The sequence below is a fragment of the Elephantulus edwardii genome, unplaced genomic scaffold (assembly GCF_000299155.1).
Source record: "Elephantulus edwardii isolate Elephantulus edwardi_28Jun2011 unplaced genomic scaffold, EleEdw1.0 scaffold00015, whole genome shotgun sequence".
NCBI classification, from domain to species: Eukaryota; Metazoa; Chordata; class Mammalia; order Macroscelidea; family Macroscelididae; genus Elephantulus; species Elephantulus edwardii.
The window spans coordinates 1,196,444-1,214,944 of NW_006399765.1; the positions used below are offsets into that span (position 1 = coordinate 1,196,444).

At 44.2% G+C, this 18,501-nt stretch overlaps 1 pseudogene; it reads left to right on the top strand.

Annotated features, from left to right (window-relative positions):
• The first annotated feature begins 5,127 nt into the window (after positions 1 to 5,127).
• Positions 5,128 to 15,112, top strand: LOC102857467 (annotated as a pseudogene).
• Positions 15,113 to 18,501: the final 3,389 nt, after the last annotated feature.

The window sequence follows — 18,501 nt, forward strand, 5'->3', positions numbered from 1 at the left end:
AAACCTGTTTGTTCTCCTAGCAGTCCATGGTATATTCAACACTCTTCTCCAGCACCACAGCTCAAAGGCATCAATCCTCTTTCTATCAGCCCTATTCACTGTCCAACTCTCTGATGCATAGCACATAATTGCAAAGACTATAACCTGGATCAGGCCTTACTGAAGGATTTTTTATTTTAAAGTATATACTGAGTGTAGCCACAAAAGTGTTATGTAAATGGCATTTCTTCACGGAAATAGTATTTTACTAAGACTTTTTTTGGTGAGAAGACTGTCCATGAGTAAAGGTGTGGGGTTTTGTTGATATTTGAATCATAAAACATAATTCTGGACATCAGTTTCTGGAACTAAGATATATCTGTGTGTAAAATGCTGTCTGAGACTCTCAGCATGGCTAGAAAGTTTAGGTCTCAGCCTCATTTGAAAGTATTTCTGTAATTTATTTAAATTGAATTTTTAAAATTAATTTTAATGAAAGTTTAGACTTAGGGTTTAGTCATACACTGCTGCACTTTTCTCCCTGAGCACTCCCTACCCCCAATGTAATTTTTTTCAGAACTTCCACATTATCTTGTTGTCTTACCACAACTGACATTTGTTGTGCTTATTGTTCTCTCTCCAAATCCCCACCAGAAAGCAAACAAAGAATGGCTAAGGGAGTGATGTGTTTCTGTGAAGTCAAGTCTTGTGCGTGGCGCATGTTACACTTCGGAACTAATGAGAGAAAAATTAAAAACCTATCAACTAGGTATAGCGGAAGTTCTATTGTAAAACTACAATTTTACAGAAGCCGACTTTCAGATTAGCATTGAAATCCTTTCACCCACAGTTGGGAATCAATAGTCGGGTTACGCGGTCAAGTGCAGGAAACACCCCGACCGGAAGCGACTCCCTACGCACTCTCGAGCTCTTATGGGAGAGTCCGGAAGTCGTCTTCAAATTTTCCGGTTACAATCTTTTTGTTTGTTTTTGTTAGTGAGACTGGCTGTCAGAGCTGAGGGAACCACCACCAGCTTGATGGCTAAGTATTTTAAGTAGAGACTGGAGAGGCCATCGCCACACGGCTTTCTTCAGTACAAATTATTGGGAAGCGGCTCTTGCGACGGCCGGTGGGAGCCATAGCGCGGAGGATTCTGGGAATTGTAGTCCCGGCGCAGCCCCGCGGCCCGTCCCCGACAGAGTGAGCGAGCTGCTCTCGGGTCCTCGACTTCAGCGTCATTTTCCTCGACTTAGGGAGGTCAGGAGATGTTGGATCTAGTGTTCGAGCCCGCGGGGGGAGCTTAGCTGACAGGGCCAGGTGGTGGGGCTTGGGTTTCGGATGTTCCATTTTTGGAGAAGGGGACGCGGCTCAGAATTTCGGCAAAGAAAAATTGTGTTAAACACACCCTTGACTCCTAGCATTGCGGGGCGCTGTTCAGCCAGGGCCGAATAGACTGACATCCTACGTTTGTTGAGGCCGGTGATGGGTTCTAGCCCTCAGGGCCTTTGATGGGGTGCTGTTACAAAGCCTTGCATTTTGGGGTCCTGATGAGAATTTGGGACTCAATGTTCGTGTTAGTTTGGTTTGGGGAGCTGGTTGGTTGAGTGCTGCTGTGCCTTCGTTGGTTGCAGGCCTTGGAAGATGCTTGGAGTTGAGCTTGATATTATTGTTTTTATATCCCTCACTCTCTCATTGTTGAGTGCGAACAGACTCACAGCTGACCCTCCGCGAATTTTCGGAGGCTGCTAAGCCACCTTTCTCCCGCGGAGGCGCTGGTGGTGGGTTCGAAGCGCCAGTGAGCCTCCACTTTTGGGTTAGCAGTGAGACTCCCTACAGACCCAGCCGTCAGAGCTTCCTGTAATGTCCCTGTTGTTGTGTGCCATTGAGTTGGAACCGACCCATGGCTGACCCTTCAACGGATTTTCTGATTTTAATGGCATGGGAGGAGATGGTCTGTCTTTCTTACAGGGAGCGGCTAGTGGTGTCGAACCACGTACCTTTGGGATTGCAGCTAAGCTTCTTACCACTCGGTCACCAATTTGAGAGTTGTGATATCGGGAACCCTTGGAGTTTTTAGGATATGGGGGAGGTCTTTGCCTGGGACTGATGGCAAAACTTACCCATGTGGTGGTGAACTGCATATATAGATCGGTGACTCATAGTGACCCTTTGAGCAGCAGATTAAACCGTGTTGTATCCTGAATCGTATTTGCAATCTTCTTCATGCTCGAGTTCATTGTTGCAGTCACTGTGTCAGTCCATTGCAGATATGCTTCTCTTTTCGCTGACCCTCAAGATTTCTAAGCCTGTTGTCATTTTATAAGGATTGACCCCTCCTGACAACATGCCCGAAGTATTTGTTGTTGTTTTGTACCATCAAGTTGGAACCGACCCATAGCTGACCCTCCGGCAGGTTTTCAGAAGCTGTTAATCACATCTTTCTCCCCTGGAGTGGTTGATGGACTCGAACCAGGTGCCTTGGAGATTGCAGCGCAGTTCCTTGCCACTAGGCCACTAGAGAATAGCTACCCAAAGTATATGGGTGAATTGAATATCCTTGCCTCTTAGGAACATCCTGTTTGCATTTCTTCCACGACAAACCTGCCTGTATCCGCACAGAAGCTTTCCTTTACCTTTTCCCCTTATATCCTGGAAGGGAAGGCAGGAATTCTTCTCCGGGACCTAACATCTCAGTGTTTGTTGAATGGAAAGGGCTCACATTTTGTGAGCTAGTTATAGTGTGGACTCAGCTGCCCAAGTCTGGTTTGGGACAGTAGTGGGATTTGATAGGTCAGGAACATCTGAGGGCTGTTAACTGTTAGGTCTTTGCACTGGGTGTAAGTAAGGCCAAGGACTCAAGGAAGGGACCAGATCGGAAGAAAGAAAGCTAAAAGCAGCTTTATTAGGGGCCTCCTGGGTGAAATTCCTTGGTCTGGAGAGAGAGAGACCTGGAAAAACCTGAACTCAAGGTGGGGTGGGGCAGGTTTTTATTGCAGGGGTCTTTTGGGAGGGCAAGGATTGTGATTGATGGTTCAGCCAGGTGGATGAGGGTGGTCCCTCCCTTTGTTGACATGTCATGTTCTTTGAATCCTTTATTTTCCCCCCTTGGTTTTGGTCTAGGCCTGATATTAACTATACACATCACTTTTAGCATCTCTAGTGTATGTATGTTCTGTTGTACATAGGGTTTTCAGAGGCCTGCTATTTCAGAAGTGGATGGCCAATCCTTCTTCCTAGTCTGTCTTAATCTGAATGTTCAGATTTAGAGGAGTATCTGACAAGCAATTTGTGGAGCAGTGAAAGAGAAATCCCTCATTATGGAGTTAACCATTAGTTACAGTGTTGACCCTGCCCTTAGCCCAGTGCCTTGACCCACTTATTTCCCAGCTCAACCCTCCACCAGGATACCCCTTCACATCCGCCAGATCCCTTCAAAAATTATCTTGCATTGTCCAACCCATGATCTGACAGCTTGTATCTGAAGCTTTCTTGGCTTCTGTGATTCCAAACACGTCAACTGCTGACAATTTTTTATGCTGTGACCAGTGTCTCTTAAGTTTAGTGGTACTGTCTCCAAGAGAAGGTGACGTGTCCTGTAGAACTCCTGTGTAGATTGTATTTTCTTCTTGCCTGAGGGCCCGACTGATTTGTGTCTCTGTACCTGTATTGTGACAGACGCTTTCGGTGCGAGTCCCTTCTCTATTGTCTGGACCGACTTCTGCCCACCCGTGGCTTCCAGGTTCAAAAACGTATTGCGATGGGAAAGTCTGCTGTTAGGGACCTCTCTAAAGTACTCAAGAGCAATGGTGTCTCTCTGGAGACTAAGATGCACCTGACACAGGCCATGGTCTTTGCAATCACTTGTTACGCATCAGAGAGTTGGACAATGACTAGGGAGGACAGAAGGAGGATTGATGCCTTTGAACTGTGGTGCTGGAGAAAAGTACTGAATGTACCATGGACTGCCAAGAAAACAAACAGATTCATCCTGGAGAGGATTAAACCAAGCAACTCCTTGGAGGCAAGGGGCTTCATCTGACCTACTTTGGGCATGTTGCAAGGAGGGACAGGTCCTTGGAGAGGGACGGTGCAAGAGAGGAAGACCCTTTATGAGATGTATTGATTCAGTGACTGGGGTAATTGGGATGGGTGTTTCAGAGGCAGTGCGATTGGCACAAGATAGAGCAGGGTTTAGGGCTGTTGTACATAGGGTCACTATGAGTTGCAAATGACTCGATGGCACATAACAACAACAACAACAAGAAGTGTATGTATGTGTATCAGGACTTTAGTTTTTTGTAAGGGCAGATTTTAGACCTACTCACTAGCATGGTATAATTAATTTAATAGCCCCTTCAACAGATTTCAGCATTTATTAATTTATGGCCAATCTCATTTCATTTAGATCCTCTCCTCCCTGTATGTGAATACACTGTGAGAATTGTCACAGGAGTCAGTCATTCCCTGATGTCACGGTCCTGACTGCCTGGAAACGTGGCAGTCCACTATTGGAATTCAGACGTAAGCACTTGAGCTTTGTCACCTTGAGCAAGATAGATAAACTGTGTGCCTCAGATGATCCCAAAATCTAACTCCTGAGACTTTTGCAAAGTGTCTGGGGAAATGCTAGACATATATGCTACTAGAAATAAAAATAAAGAGTATTACTGAAGAATAAACATATTTGTAAAACCTGGATGTTTGCAGGTATCCAGGTAGAATGCTGTGGTGTTCCACATTGTTGTACAAAGGTCACTATATTTTGGAGTGTCCTTACAGGGAAACTTGCACAGTGCTTGGAATTGCTTCTGGTATGAAGTAAGGATATGTTGTTAGGTGCCGTCAAGTTGAGTACGATTCATGGTGATCTGTAAACACTAGATCTAAACTCTGTCCTTTCCTGTGCCAGCCTCACAGTCTTTTACACAGTCACCACAGCATTCCATCTGGTAGAGGGTTTTCTTCTTCGCTTGACCCTCCACCTTTCCAAGCATGAAGTCACTTTGCAAGGAATTACACCTTCTAACAACATGCCAGACAAAACATGTGAGAGGTAGCTTCCTCATCCTTGCCTCCAAGGAGCTCTCCCTGTGATACTGGAGGATGAGTCAGGAGAACATCTTAGGGCACCCTATTACTCTTAAAGGATGCCGGGCAGCAGTAAGGATGCCTTGGGTGGCTCAGATGCTAAGCTCTTGACCAGTAGCCGAAAAGTTGGCAGTCTGGACCCACTCAGAGGCACCTGGGAAGACAGGCCTGGCCATCACACGTTGAAAACCCTAAGGAGCCTTTCCACTCTGCACACACGAGGTCACCTGGTGTTAGAATTGACTCGATGACAGTAAACACCAGGAGCAGAGTGGGAGTCATGTGGCTTAAGATCCCAGGCAGGGCTTCTGAGGAGCTTATAAAGGTGGCATTGCTCCCAATACCACCTGCCTTCTCTGGACCAGGGTAAGTGGAAGACTGGCTAATAGGGGGCATGTGGTACATGTAAGCAGAAATGGAGGTGGAGTATTATCTTTGCACAAGTCGTTGTGAGACCTGGAGGGACTCCATTCAGAGCCCCCCCAAATACCTCAGGGTGCATTGTCATAGGGAATTGGTCACAGGTAGAACCTCAGGACCTGCCTCCTACGTGTCCTCCCTGCAGGAGACCCTTTCTCCATGGCCACGAGGCTGTGTTCTGTCTTCTCTCTGACTCAGGGAGCAGATATGGTCCGGGATATAAAGCTTGAATCTGAGATGAGTGGGCAAGCGGGGCACAGAACATTATGACAAATGAGGGAAAGTGCCAGAGAACAAACTCGAGGGCTTATAGGCCAGAAGTGAATGAAGGCAGAACCTTCACAGGACCTGAAAACTGAGACTTTGTGAGTGTTGAATGAGGAGCGTGTGAGGACACAGTCCTTGCTGAAGAGACGTGGATTTAGGGACCATAGGGATGAGGCCAACGGCGTCAAGTTGCTTCTTCTCCCCACAGGTCCTGGCTGCTTGGAAATAAGTGAAAGTTTTATGGATCTTCTTTTGGAGAATTCAGCCCAGGCAGCAGAACTCCATCCTGAGATGGAATAACTTCCAGCTGACCCTACGATAAGGTTTCCAGGAAGACCCTAGACCTTTTTTACCATTTGAAAGAACATGGAATATACAGACAGCATGAAGAATTTAACTGAAACACATAACAGGAAAGGTAAGAGTTTCTGAGGGTCTGGAGAGGTGAAGGGGAGGGTTCAGGGAGAAGGGTTGATGGGCTGCGGCCGAGTGATGTGGCTCCTTCTTCACTCCCATGGCTCAGACGAGCTACTCTGGGAGCATTATGGGAAGTCTCACAGCTTCTCTTTATTCCCTTAGGATTATCTCCTGAAGATTATAACTGGCCTCAAGAGAAGAGGATGCCCCAAACACCAGTGAGTGGGAATTACTTTATTTCTCTGAAATGGTGTTCATTTTGCAGATAATAGCTATATCGGTACTGTCTTGAGAAGGCATTTGTTGTACCGTAGAGACAGAGCTGATCCATAGCTGACCCTCCAGCGGGTTTTCAGAGACAATAATCACATCGGAGGAGAATGCCCATCCTCCTGTGGAGCAGCTGCTGTCTTCGAACCAAGTGCCTTTGGGATTGCAGTGCATCTTCTTGTCACTCCCTGACACCAGAGCTCCCTGTTCCTTGACATAGTGTTGTTATGTGCCATTGAGTCACCTACAACTCATAGCGACCTTGTGAACAATGGACCTGACCTTTGCCCTATCCTATACAATCTGCATGACCTGACATACTCCAGTCCATTTTTACAGTCACTGTGTCAGTCCATTTCGTTGACCATCTTCCTTTCTCTTTCTGATATACCAGAAGTGAATGGCTGTCACAAACAGCAATTTATTTTCTCACTATTTAGAAGGCTAGACCTTCAAATCCAGAACAGCATTTTGGTGAACAAGGCTTTTTTTTTTGTCCTGTTGCTGCAAAGAAAGGTCTATGTCTCTTCAACTTCTGCTTCTAGGTTCTTTGGAGCTGTCCTTGTGTCTTGGTGTCTGTCTGTCTTCTCTGAGAAGGGAGTAGGTGATCAGAACTTCAACATGTCCTGTCTTCATGCCAGGTACCATTCTAGGGATTTTAGAATGGCTTCTGCATTTTTGCATCTTAACTTTTCCTGTTTGAAAATATACCCAAGATCAGTAGTAGAATCCAAGATACTCTCAGAATCTAAGACCTTTTTTTAAACTAAGATTACGAAGATTTTTAAATTATTCAATTTCCATACACATCTACTGACATTATCTTGTATATGATATACCTTTATATTTTTTAATATTGAAATTTTCTTAACATATAGAAACAGCAAGGTAATAATAGATTATTGGGCACCATCATATAAGTCACCTATAATGGGTGGTCTTATATATAAAAAGATGATATTCTGTTAATAAATCCCAAATATATACTTTTCCTCTTCTCTTCAGTTCTGACACCTGCTCTGATGGTGTGTCTATCTCTTGTCCATCACCATCTGGACTAGGACAGATATCCTAAGTTCAGAATTCTGTTTGGACGGTAGCAAGTCCACACAGCACCCTTACTTCTGACTTGTGGGGCCCACAAATATGAGAGATCTCTTAACCCTCTGGATGCCAACCAAAATCTTGGGAGTTCCTCCCTGGCTCCCTTCCTTCTGACCTGGCTGCAGATGAAGGATTTTCCACTATGTCGGTCTTCTTTCTTCCCCTTTCTCCTTCCCCCCACCATGCTTTCAGGCTGCCAGTTGCAAGCTCGGGATTCCCTCCAGTCTCTCTTATTTCTGATTTGTCAGCCCCACCATGCCTTTGGATTTGATGATTTGCTGAACAACTCACAAATAAATCTATTTATTATTAAAGCTTTATTGTAGTTTTAAAAAAAGATATATATAAAAGGTGAAGGGGGCAATGTCTAGGAGGGTTACCCATGTGGAGCTTCCATGTCCCAAGAAGGGGTGTACTACCATCTCCTGAGCATTGATGGGGTTCTCCAACCAGGAAGCCCATGGAAATTCTGTGTGTGTTGAGTTGTGGAGACTTGCATATACAGGCAGGGTTGGTTTGATTGGTCCTTTCCATCTCCTGGAGTCAGCTGGACTTTATTCATTACAGATACTGATGTACATGTGTTTATGTAGTGATCTGTAAACTGAAGAGCTGGCAAAAATTTGGTATGTTATGAAATTATTCATAGTTAATGGATCCTCACAATTGAAATTTGGAAATGTTGGGCTGTGATTTTAAACCATGGTAACGGAAATTCATGCCTATTAGAAACATGCAAAGTAAGAACTTCTTATATTTAAAGGGGTGAATTATGAAATGATTTTTCATCAGACTTCACTAGAGCATTGATAAACGCCCTGGTGTTGTAATGATTAAGTGATTGGCCTGGCAATTCAGAAGGTCCACAGTTCAAATCCAAGAGCTGTTCACTTCCACTTTTTCTCTAGAGTTGAAGCTTCCTTTCCTCTTTTCCTTTTAAGTGTTTGTTGTTGTTACGTGCCGTCTAGTTGCTTGCGATTCATAGCGACCCTATGTACAACAGCCCTATACCCTGCTCTATCCTGCACCAGTCGCACTGCCTCTGACACACCCATCCCGATTACCCCAGTCACTGAATCAGTCCACCTCATAGAGGGCCTTCACGTCCTGCGCTGTCCCTCCACCCTCCCAAGCAAGATGTCCCTCTCCAAGGGCCTCTCCCTCCTTATAACATGCCCAAAGTATGTCAGATGAAGCCTCAGAATCCTTGCCTCCAAGGAGCAGCTTGGTTTAACCCTCTCCAGGATGAATCTGTTTGTTTTCTTGGCAGTCCATGGTACATTCAGTACTCTTCTCCAGCACCACAGCTCAAAGGCATCAATTCTCCTTCTATCCTCCCTAGTCATTGTCCAACTCTCTGATGCATAACAAGTGATTGCAAAGACCATGGCCTGTATCAGATGCACCTTAGTCTCCAGAGAGACACCATTGCTCTTCAGTACTTTGAAGAGGTCCCTAACAGCAGACTTTCCCATGGCAATGCGCCTTTTAATTTCCTGGCTACTGGTGCCGAGAGTGTTGACTATGGAGCCAAGCAAACTAAAGCTGTGTACAATCTCTATCTCTTCACCATCCGTCCTGATGCTGCCAATTGGTCCAGTGGTGAGAATCTTTGTCTTCTTGACATTGAGCTTCAATCCATACTGAAGGCTGCAGTCCTTGACCCTCTGCAGCAAGCATTTAAGTGTTTACTAGCCCTTAAAGTTTAGCACATCACATCAGGAAGACAAAAACCCTCACCACTGCACTGATAGGCAACATCATGATAGGTAGAGAAAAGATTGAAATTGTCAGTGATTTCATCTTACTTGGATCCACAATCAGCACCCTTCATACCAGAGATCAGGAGACATAATGCATTGGGCAAGTCCATTGTCGGAGACTGCTGCAAAGCACTGAGGAGCAATGATATTAGTTTGAAAACTAAGCTATGCCTGTTAGGGCCATGGACTTTTCAATCACTTGCTATTCCTCTGAGAGTTAGACAGTGAATAAAGATAACAAAAGAAGAATTGATGCCTTTGAATCAGAGAAGAGTACTGAATATTCTTTCTTAATGTCAAGGAAACAAAGATTCTTACTACTGAACCCATAGGCAATATCATGGTGGCTGGAGAAGAGATGAAACTGTCAGCAACTTCATTTTAATTGAATCCACAATTAACATCCTTGGTGCCAGCAGTGAGGAAATAAGGAGATGTATAGCACTGAGAAAGTCTGCAGTTAGGGACTTCTCCAAATTATTGAGGAGCAATGATGTCAGTTTGAGGACTGAGGTGCATTTGATTCAGGACACGCTCTTTCCGATCACTTGCTGTGCATCTGAGAGCTTGACAGTGAATAAAGATGACCAACGAAGAATGGATGCCTTTGAGCTGTGGTGTTCAAGAAGAGCCCTGAACTCCCACGGATGGCCAAAAGAACAAACAAATATGTCCTGGAGAGGGTGCAGCCAGAGTGTTCTTTGGAGGCAGGGATGATGAGGCTTTGCCTTACATATTTTGAGCATGTTGCTAGGAGAGGGACATGGTCCTTGGAAGGATGGAGGTTCGTGAAGGAGAGGAAGACCTTCAACCAGCAATGCCTAGCACAAACCCCTCTTCCATGATGACTTTTGCTTCTCTTTATCCCCTATTGAACTCTGGTGGCTTGTTGTTGTTAAGTGCCGTTGAGTTGAGTATGACTCATAGCTACTCTATGAATAAAAGATCTGAACCCTGTTCTATCCTGTGCCAGCCTCACACTTCCTGACACACAAGAGCCTATTGCAGCAGTTACCGTTCTCAGTCCACCTGGTTGAGGGTCTTTCTCTCTTTCTCCCACCCTCCACCCTTCCCAGTATCACATTCTTCTCCAAGGACTAGCACTTCCTAGCAACATGTCCAATGTTGGCTTAATGGTAAGGATTTTTGCTGCCAATGTAAAGGTACATGATTTGAATCTACCAGTTGCTCTGCAGAAGAAAGATGGGCAGTCTCCTCCTGTGTGATTTACTGCCTTTGAAAACCTACTGGAGGGTCAGCCATTAGTTGATTCCAACTCAACAGCACATAATTAACACCAAGTCCCTGTTATTTCCTTTTTACTGAATTCTCAAGTCACTTTCTTAAATACAGCTTAATGCTTTCAGATTGAATCACAGACTGTTTCTCCAGTGAAGTCATGTATTTGAAGGCCAGAAAGGGTTTTGTGCATTGCTTGTGCTCCCTTCTGATTTTTTCACAAAGCCAAAAAAAATACAGTTAAATCTTAGAGGGCTTGGTATGTAGCACTGTGTGTTGTCTGAAAAGAATTAGATGAACTTCTTCTGATCCAAACTCTTTAGGGCCACCTGTTAAAAACTCTTTTCTGTTGAGAAAATTGATGATTGAAATTCATTTGTGAACTTTTGTGCATATTGATCTTTTCTGTGTTTTACTTCATTGCTTTTTCCAGGAAGCTGTTACCTTCGAGGACGTCACTGTGGTCTTCACAGAGGCTGAGTGGGGGAGTCTGAGCTCGGAGCAGAAGAACCTATACAGAGATGTGATGCTGGAGACTCTGCAGCATCTCTTCTCACTGGGTGAGGAGGTGCCCTTTTCTTTTCCTTCATTAATTCACCATAGATATTTGTTGGCCTCTTAGTTATTCCTATGGAGCCCTGGTGACTCAGTGATTAAGCAGTCAAGCTGCTAACTGAAAGGTTGGTGATTCACAACCCCCAGCTGCTTCACTAGGTGGAAGATATGGCAGTTCAGCATTGAAAACCCAGTGGAATGGTTCTGCTGTCTCCTGTAAGGTCATCCTGAGTTGGAATCAACTCAATGACAGGGAGATTTTGTTTTTGGTTTGCTATGTGTCAGAGTGTGAGCTCTGCTGCTGGCCTAGTGGTAGGAGTTGCACTGCCAGCCCAAAGGCATGCATTCAAATGCACCAGCTGCTCTGAGGGAAAAAGACAGTCTCCTTCTATGCGATTGACAGCCTCTGAAAACCTGCTGGAGGGTCAGCCATGAGGGGAAGGCCCTCTATGATGTGGATTGATTCGGTGACTGGGGTAATCGGGATGGGAGTGTCAGAGACAGTGTGATTGGCACAGAACAGAGCAGAGTTTAAGGCTGTTGTGCATAGGGTCACTATGAGTCGCAAGCGACTCGATGGCACATCATAACAACAACAACTTCCATAAAGATGACAGCTAGTGAAACCCAGTAAGCCAAAGAAAGAAAGAAAATAACTTTAAACATGAGCCATATGGAGGCATTCATCTATGTGATACATGAGGTAGCTATGACTTAAAATCAACTGGTTTTTGTTTAACTGTGAGCAGATTATGTACCAGACACTCAGGACACATTAGTAAATGCAGTTGTTAGGAATCTCTCCCCTCACTGTACTTCCCTTTGAATATCCTGAGACAGACAGCAAACAGTATACTTCATATATAGAGGTATTACAAAAAAGTATGTTAAAAGCTGATAAATGCTATGAATTAGAAACCCAACAAACTAGTAAAAAATCAAGAGAAAAGAGTATCGGGTGTGACAATATGACTGGCAAAATTTTGAAATTAGCTATTTGAAATCAGTGAAGAAGTAACATTTGAGTGAAGACTTACAGGAGTTAGACGTCTAGGTACATAGCGTGGGAGCATTTCAGATACAAGGAGCTGTCATTGGTACTAAAGAAAGGAAATGCCTGCTAAGTATGAGGAGATGAGTCCAGTGATGTTGGGGGCCTAGTTTGCAAGGGGGAGAGTAACGAGGGGTCCCTTTAGCAACATAAGTTAAAATTCAGTGCTTGCATTTTTAAAGCTTTGGGGATTCATAGAACATATTGTTTCTTTTTTCATATATTGAAAATATATACAAGAATTCTGAAATCTGAGTTGTTGAATATTATAAATTTTAACATTATTCGAGAACAGGGTTTGGCTAACTTTTTCTATAAAGCACCAGATGGTAACTAGATTTTGTGGTCTTGGAGTTTCACACAACTCTTGGTTCTTCAATTGTATTCCAGAAGGAGTCACTGAGAACATGGAAACAAGTGGGCATGCTGTATTCCAAGAAAATATTATTGATTAAACAATGAAATTTGGATTGTGTAGTATTTTCATATAAAATACTCTTACTCCTTCTGACCACTAAAGACTATAAAAACTATTCTTAGTATGCTGTGCAAAAAAGGACTGAATTTGGTCTTTGAGCCATCATTTTCTCATCACTTATTCTAGATCACCATGCTCCAGTAGAAATATTCTGTGAGCCGCATAGACCATTTGAAGTTTCTTAGTAGTCACTTTAAAAATGAAAAACTAAAGGTGAAACAATTTTAATATTATACTTTATATTTACTATATTACAGCATTATCATTTCAACATATCATCAAGGTGAAAAAATTTGGTGTGGTATTTGTTTGTGGGTTTTTCCCCCTTTCTTTCTTTCTAAATCTGGTATGTATTTGACACTTAGATCAGATCTTAGTTGAGACTGCTACATTTCATGTGTTCAGAAAACATACACAAGTGGCTACCATATCAATAACTGCATTTACAGAAACTCCTAGATTTTTAGGGAATTCAGGTGGATAAGATCCACAGTTTTTTGAGACACAAACCAATTTCAGGTAGGAAATTTTGTTCCAACAGTGTGCTTGCTTCCCTGATACACATTTACTTTGTTCCATTGTCATCTTGTTTGACATGTTTGTGTCTTGTTTGAAAGAGTGGTTTCTGTTACACATGGTACAGTTAGTGGGGGTTACTTGGCTTCTGCTGCCCAGAACCATTGTTTGGAGTGGGTTCCAACCCACAGAGAACCTGTGAGGCTAGAACTGCCCTGTAGCATCTCCGAGGCTGTGAAATGTTATTGCCACAGACTGCCACATCCTTGAGGCTATCTGCCGTAAGAGAAGGCAGCTTATGTGACTACTTTTAACGGAGACCTTTCTCTCTTCAGCAGAACCAAAGCCAGCAGTCTGCCCCTGTGCCTCCTGTCAGTGCTTCTTCAGCCAGCACGTGCTTCAGCTCTTCCCAGACTTACATGTAGATGATCGCTTCCACCCAGGGTACTCCGGCCCATGGTGTCAGGAGCAGCAAGATTCTGATCAAAGCTGCTGGACTGAAAACACACAAGGTCAAGGAAGAGAAGCCTTCAAAGCTCCATGTAGGAAGACAGGATGGGGAGAGACTTCACAGGCCTTCTCCAAACCACCCCAGAGATGGTCAGCAAGCCTTCAGGAAGGCAGTGCAGTAGGGAGAACAGAGCCCAGCTCAGCTCAGAGGGTGACCTCTGTGCAAACGAGCAGAATGCTAAAGGAGTTAGAAAGCCCAGGATTCAGAACAGTTAGCTGTGGAGAGGATGCACCAGACTATGGGCTGAAAGCGAACTTCCTCACTTCCCAGAGGCCCTTCCGATGTAGTGAGTGTGGACGAGGCTTTAGCTACAAGTCAGATTTCATCCGACACCAGAGGACACATTCAGGTGAGAAACCTTACATCTGCGTAAAGTGTGAGCGAGGCTTTAGTCTCAAGTCAAATCTCACCAAACACCAGAGAACACACTCAAATGACAAGTATGTATGCCTAGAGTGTGGGCAGTGTGTTAGCCAGGAGGCAGCCCACCTTTTTCACCAGAAGACACACTCTGAGGAGAACTCGTGTGCTTGCAAGAAATGTGGCCAGAGCGTATCAGATGTGGTCGTTCGTCAGAGGACACGCTCAGGGGAGAAGCCTTTCGTGTGCCTGGAGTGTGGGCGAGGCTTTCACCGAGAATCTCGCTTCCTCATGCACCAGAGGACACACTCAGGGGAAAGGCCGTATGTGTGCAAGGAGTGTGGGCGAGGCTTTAACCAGAAATCACACCTCCTTATACATGAGAGGATACACTCAGGGGAGAATCCCTATGTGTGCAAGGACTGTGGGCGAGGCTTTAACCGCATATCAAATCTCATCAGACACGAGAGGGCACACTCAGGGGAGAAGCCTTACAAGTGCCTGGAGTGTAGCCGAGGCTTTAGCCGGGTGTCCACCCTCCTCATACATCAGAGGACACACTCAGGGGAGAAGCCATACGTGTGCAAGGAGTGTGGACGATGCTTCAGCCAAACTTCCCACCTCACCAGACATCAGATGACTCACTCAGGTGAGAAGCCCTACGTCTGCAGCGACTGCGGCCGAGCCTTTACCCAGAAGTCTGATCTCCTTATGCACCAGAGGACACACACGGGGGAGAAGCCGTACACGTGCTTGGAGTGTGGCCGAGGCTTTAACCGGGAGTCCAGCCTTCTTCTGCACCACAGGACACACACGGGGGAGAAACCGTACATGTGCAAGAAGTGTGGGCGAGGCTTCAACGGCAGGTCAAATCTCATCAGACACCAGAGGACTCACTCGGGTGAGAAAACCGCACGTGTGCCTGGAGTGTGGACAGAGCTTTATCCTGAAGGCAGGCCACCTTTTCCACCAGAGGACACGCTCGGGGACAAACCTGCACATGTGCAAGGAGTGTGGACACAGCTTTAGCTGCACGCAAAGCCTCATCAGACACGAGCAGGCTCGCTCGGGAGAAGCCGTGTGTTTGCAGTGAGCCCAGTAACTAAATCATTCCTTCTCCCATCCCAGCTGACATGGTAGATTTCTCTATGTTCAGGGAGAGTGGGCAAGAATTTTGGAAAGAATAAAAATCTCACTTTATTACATTCAGAGAACATTTTGGGGTTATTGTGTTGGTTCCCCTCCCCCTTATTTTTTGAGGGAGAAGCTGCTTTGTGGGTAGGGTCTTAATATGTAGAACTTTATGCCACTGTCCCTCAACTTCCTAGGGCGTTTCATTGAAGTCTCCTGACTGACTGGGGGTGGAGATGTCAGTTTCAGGTGCCATTGAACTGGTTCTTGTACATCAGTGAAATAACTTCTTGGTCTTGCCCATCCTTGCATTTATTGCTAAATGAAATAGAAGACAAGGTTTTATTAAGTGTCCAAGAATGATTCAATTGTTTTCTTTTCATGCACCGGTTCTTTCCCCATGCTTTGTTGTCCATTTATTGTAATAAGATTTGTCTTTAATAGGTCCTAAGACCACCAATTTTATGTGTAAACATTTAATAATAAGTTTTTGAACATAAGTGAACACTGGAAGCCAAAAATAAAGACACCAATCGTAAGTCAGTTTGTGTTACTCATCTGTCCTTATGAACAGAAAGTTCAAATGCTTAGTCCGTAATGTTTTAGTTAATTCAATCCTTAAGTAAAAAAAGAGTCCTGAAGGCAGTGTGTTGGGGAAGCTGACTGTTTGCACGGGGTGAGAGCGATCCCGATCCTGGTTTTGGAGAGAGATGGTGGTGAAGGGAGGGAATGCCCCACATCTCCTGGGACTGCATCACCTCCTCTCCTAACTTTTTCCTGTAACTTCTTTCATCTCCTGGCTTCTGTGAAAGCTCCTGTCTCTGACTTTCCTTGTCTAATCTCCACTTGTGATCTGCTTAATTTTCCTCCAATGCTGCAAGGTATTGCTGGTCCCTAATGAACGCTCAATTCCTACTCCTGGTTCCAGAGTTTTTTAACTATCTACTTTTCCTCACCATGAAATTAGCTTCCCAGACTCCAGGCTGAGATCCTCTAACCATGTCCAGACTGCCCTCGAGTTGCTGCGTTGGGCTTCTTGGCTTCTCTACCAGATTAACAAAGATAGTTCTAAGGAACCCTACATACATTCTATCACCAGGTTTAAGGATCTTTAGCCACGTCCCCTCAATCCTCTGATCAATTGATCCAAATCCTAGTGAAACTCCCACATTCTAATAACTGCTGTAAGACAGCCTGTGTATACCACCTCCATTTCAAATTCCTGCCCCTTTGGTCATACCTCGCTCTAGTGCTCTGGAGTCCAGATTGCCCAGCTTTCTGACAATTCTGCAGGTCCTGGTTCTTACTATGTATTCTGGACCTGTAGAATACACCAGGAGGAGGGTTGGCTTAGGTGCCAGCAAATTTACCTAGTTAAGTTTTGTCTACAAATGGATATGAGACTGAGAATCAGGAAAACCATAATGCTTTAGACACTCTATCAGTGCAGGGCATGGGGAACTGTCAGAAGAGTTCACTGGCACCACAGTCCACCCACTCTCTCAAACCTTGAAGTGAGCTTTGCAGAGGATCCTGAGGCTGCAGGAGGGGAGAAAGGGTGGAAGCACCTAGGAATGTGGGCCCACACATGCTGCCATGTTTGCTCTTCTATCCTTATGCCAGAAATCTGCCTATAACACCTGGTTAAGACAGAAGCCACAGGAAAACATATAATCTCTAGGCTTTTGAGGAGGGAGCATCCCAGATAACACAGCTTTCAGGAAAGAAAGGTAACCAGGAAATCCAACACCTTTCTTGGGGGGAAATGGATGGAAAGAAAAAGGCAGAATTTTGTAAAATCCTGTATAACATGTATATAGCAACCTCAGCCACATTCAACAAATGAGCTGGCACTTCTAGGCAGCAGAGGCTGTTTGCAGACATAAAAAAGGCATTCACAGTGTGCATGAATATGGTATAAAATCCATGTTCTTGTGTAACCATTATATGAAGATTTTTTTAAAAAATATTCCATTTTTAATTTTAATTTAAGGAATTGTGATAGATTGGCACACATTCAACTGCCCTTAGTTAAAGAAGTTTGTGAAAGGTTGAAAGGGCTCCTTTTATATATTATTTTGATGACACAAAAAGGCAGAGGGGCTAGGGTGGGTGGGAAGGTTGCAATTTTACTTTGTTTTTCTTGTTGTGTACCATTGAATCTGATCCGGCTGGCACAGGAGGAGATTGTCCCTCCTTCTCTGCATGCCTTTGGGATTGCAGCACAGCTTAAGTTTGCAATTTTAACACGATGACTGGAGAAATCCTTGATTTCTACCAAGCTTTTGCAGTTTGAGATTGATCAAACATAAAATCAAGACATGACAGTTGGTGACTGAAAAGTTGGAAACAAAGGAATGGTGGTTGTCTTGGCAACAGAAATGAGGCTGGAGATCGTATAAAAGAATTTTGTACAATCAATGGTTTATACATTGCAGATACTCTTAAAAATGGCGACTGTACACGTAGACTTCATCTAGTGGGCTACATACAGGAATCACACTGACTATATCTGTGCAAAGAGATTTTGGAGAAGCTCAACAAAAGCAGCCAAAACACTAGGTGCTGACTATGAAACAGACAAGCAGCTAAATTATTTATATGCAAGTTCAAACAGAAGGTAAAGAAATGAAAACAAGTTCATGAGCACCAAAACACGACCTTGAATCTATCTCAAATGAATTTTAAAAACCATCTCAAGAATACATTTGATGCACTGGACGCTAATGACGAAAAACCAAATAAAGCAAAAGATCTTTTCAAAGTCAAGGGACAAAGAAAAGAACAAAATAAGCCTTAGAAAAGACTCCAAAATTTACCCTAGAACTAAAAGAAGGCAAAAAAAGGGGGGAAAGGAATGTTAAGTAAGAGTTGAACAGGTTTATTTCGAAGCAGTTAGAGAAGACAAAGCGAAGTATTAAAAGGAAATGTGCAAAGAGCTGGAGTTAGAAAATCAAAAGGGGAAAACATGCCCAGCGTTTCTAAAGTGGAAAGATCTGAAGAACAAATTCAAGCCTCTAGGTGTAATGTTGTAGGATTTTATGGGCAAAATCTCGAATAATGCAGGAAGCATCAAAAGATGGAAGTCATTGTACCAAAAAAGTTGACACTGAACCATTTCAGGAAGTAGCACATTGTCAAGAACTAATAGTTGTTGTTATGTGCCATCAGTCGCTTGCGACTCATATGGACTCTATGTACAACAGCCCTAAACTCTGCTCTGTCCTGTGCCAATTGCACTGTCTCTGACACTCCCATCCCAATTAAGGCAGTCACTGAATCAATCCACCTCATAGAGGGTCTTCCCCTCCTGCGCTGTCCCTCCACTCTACCCAGCATGATGTCCCTCTC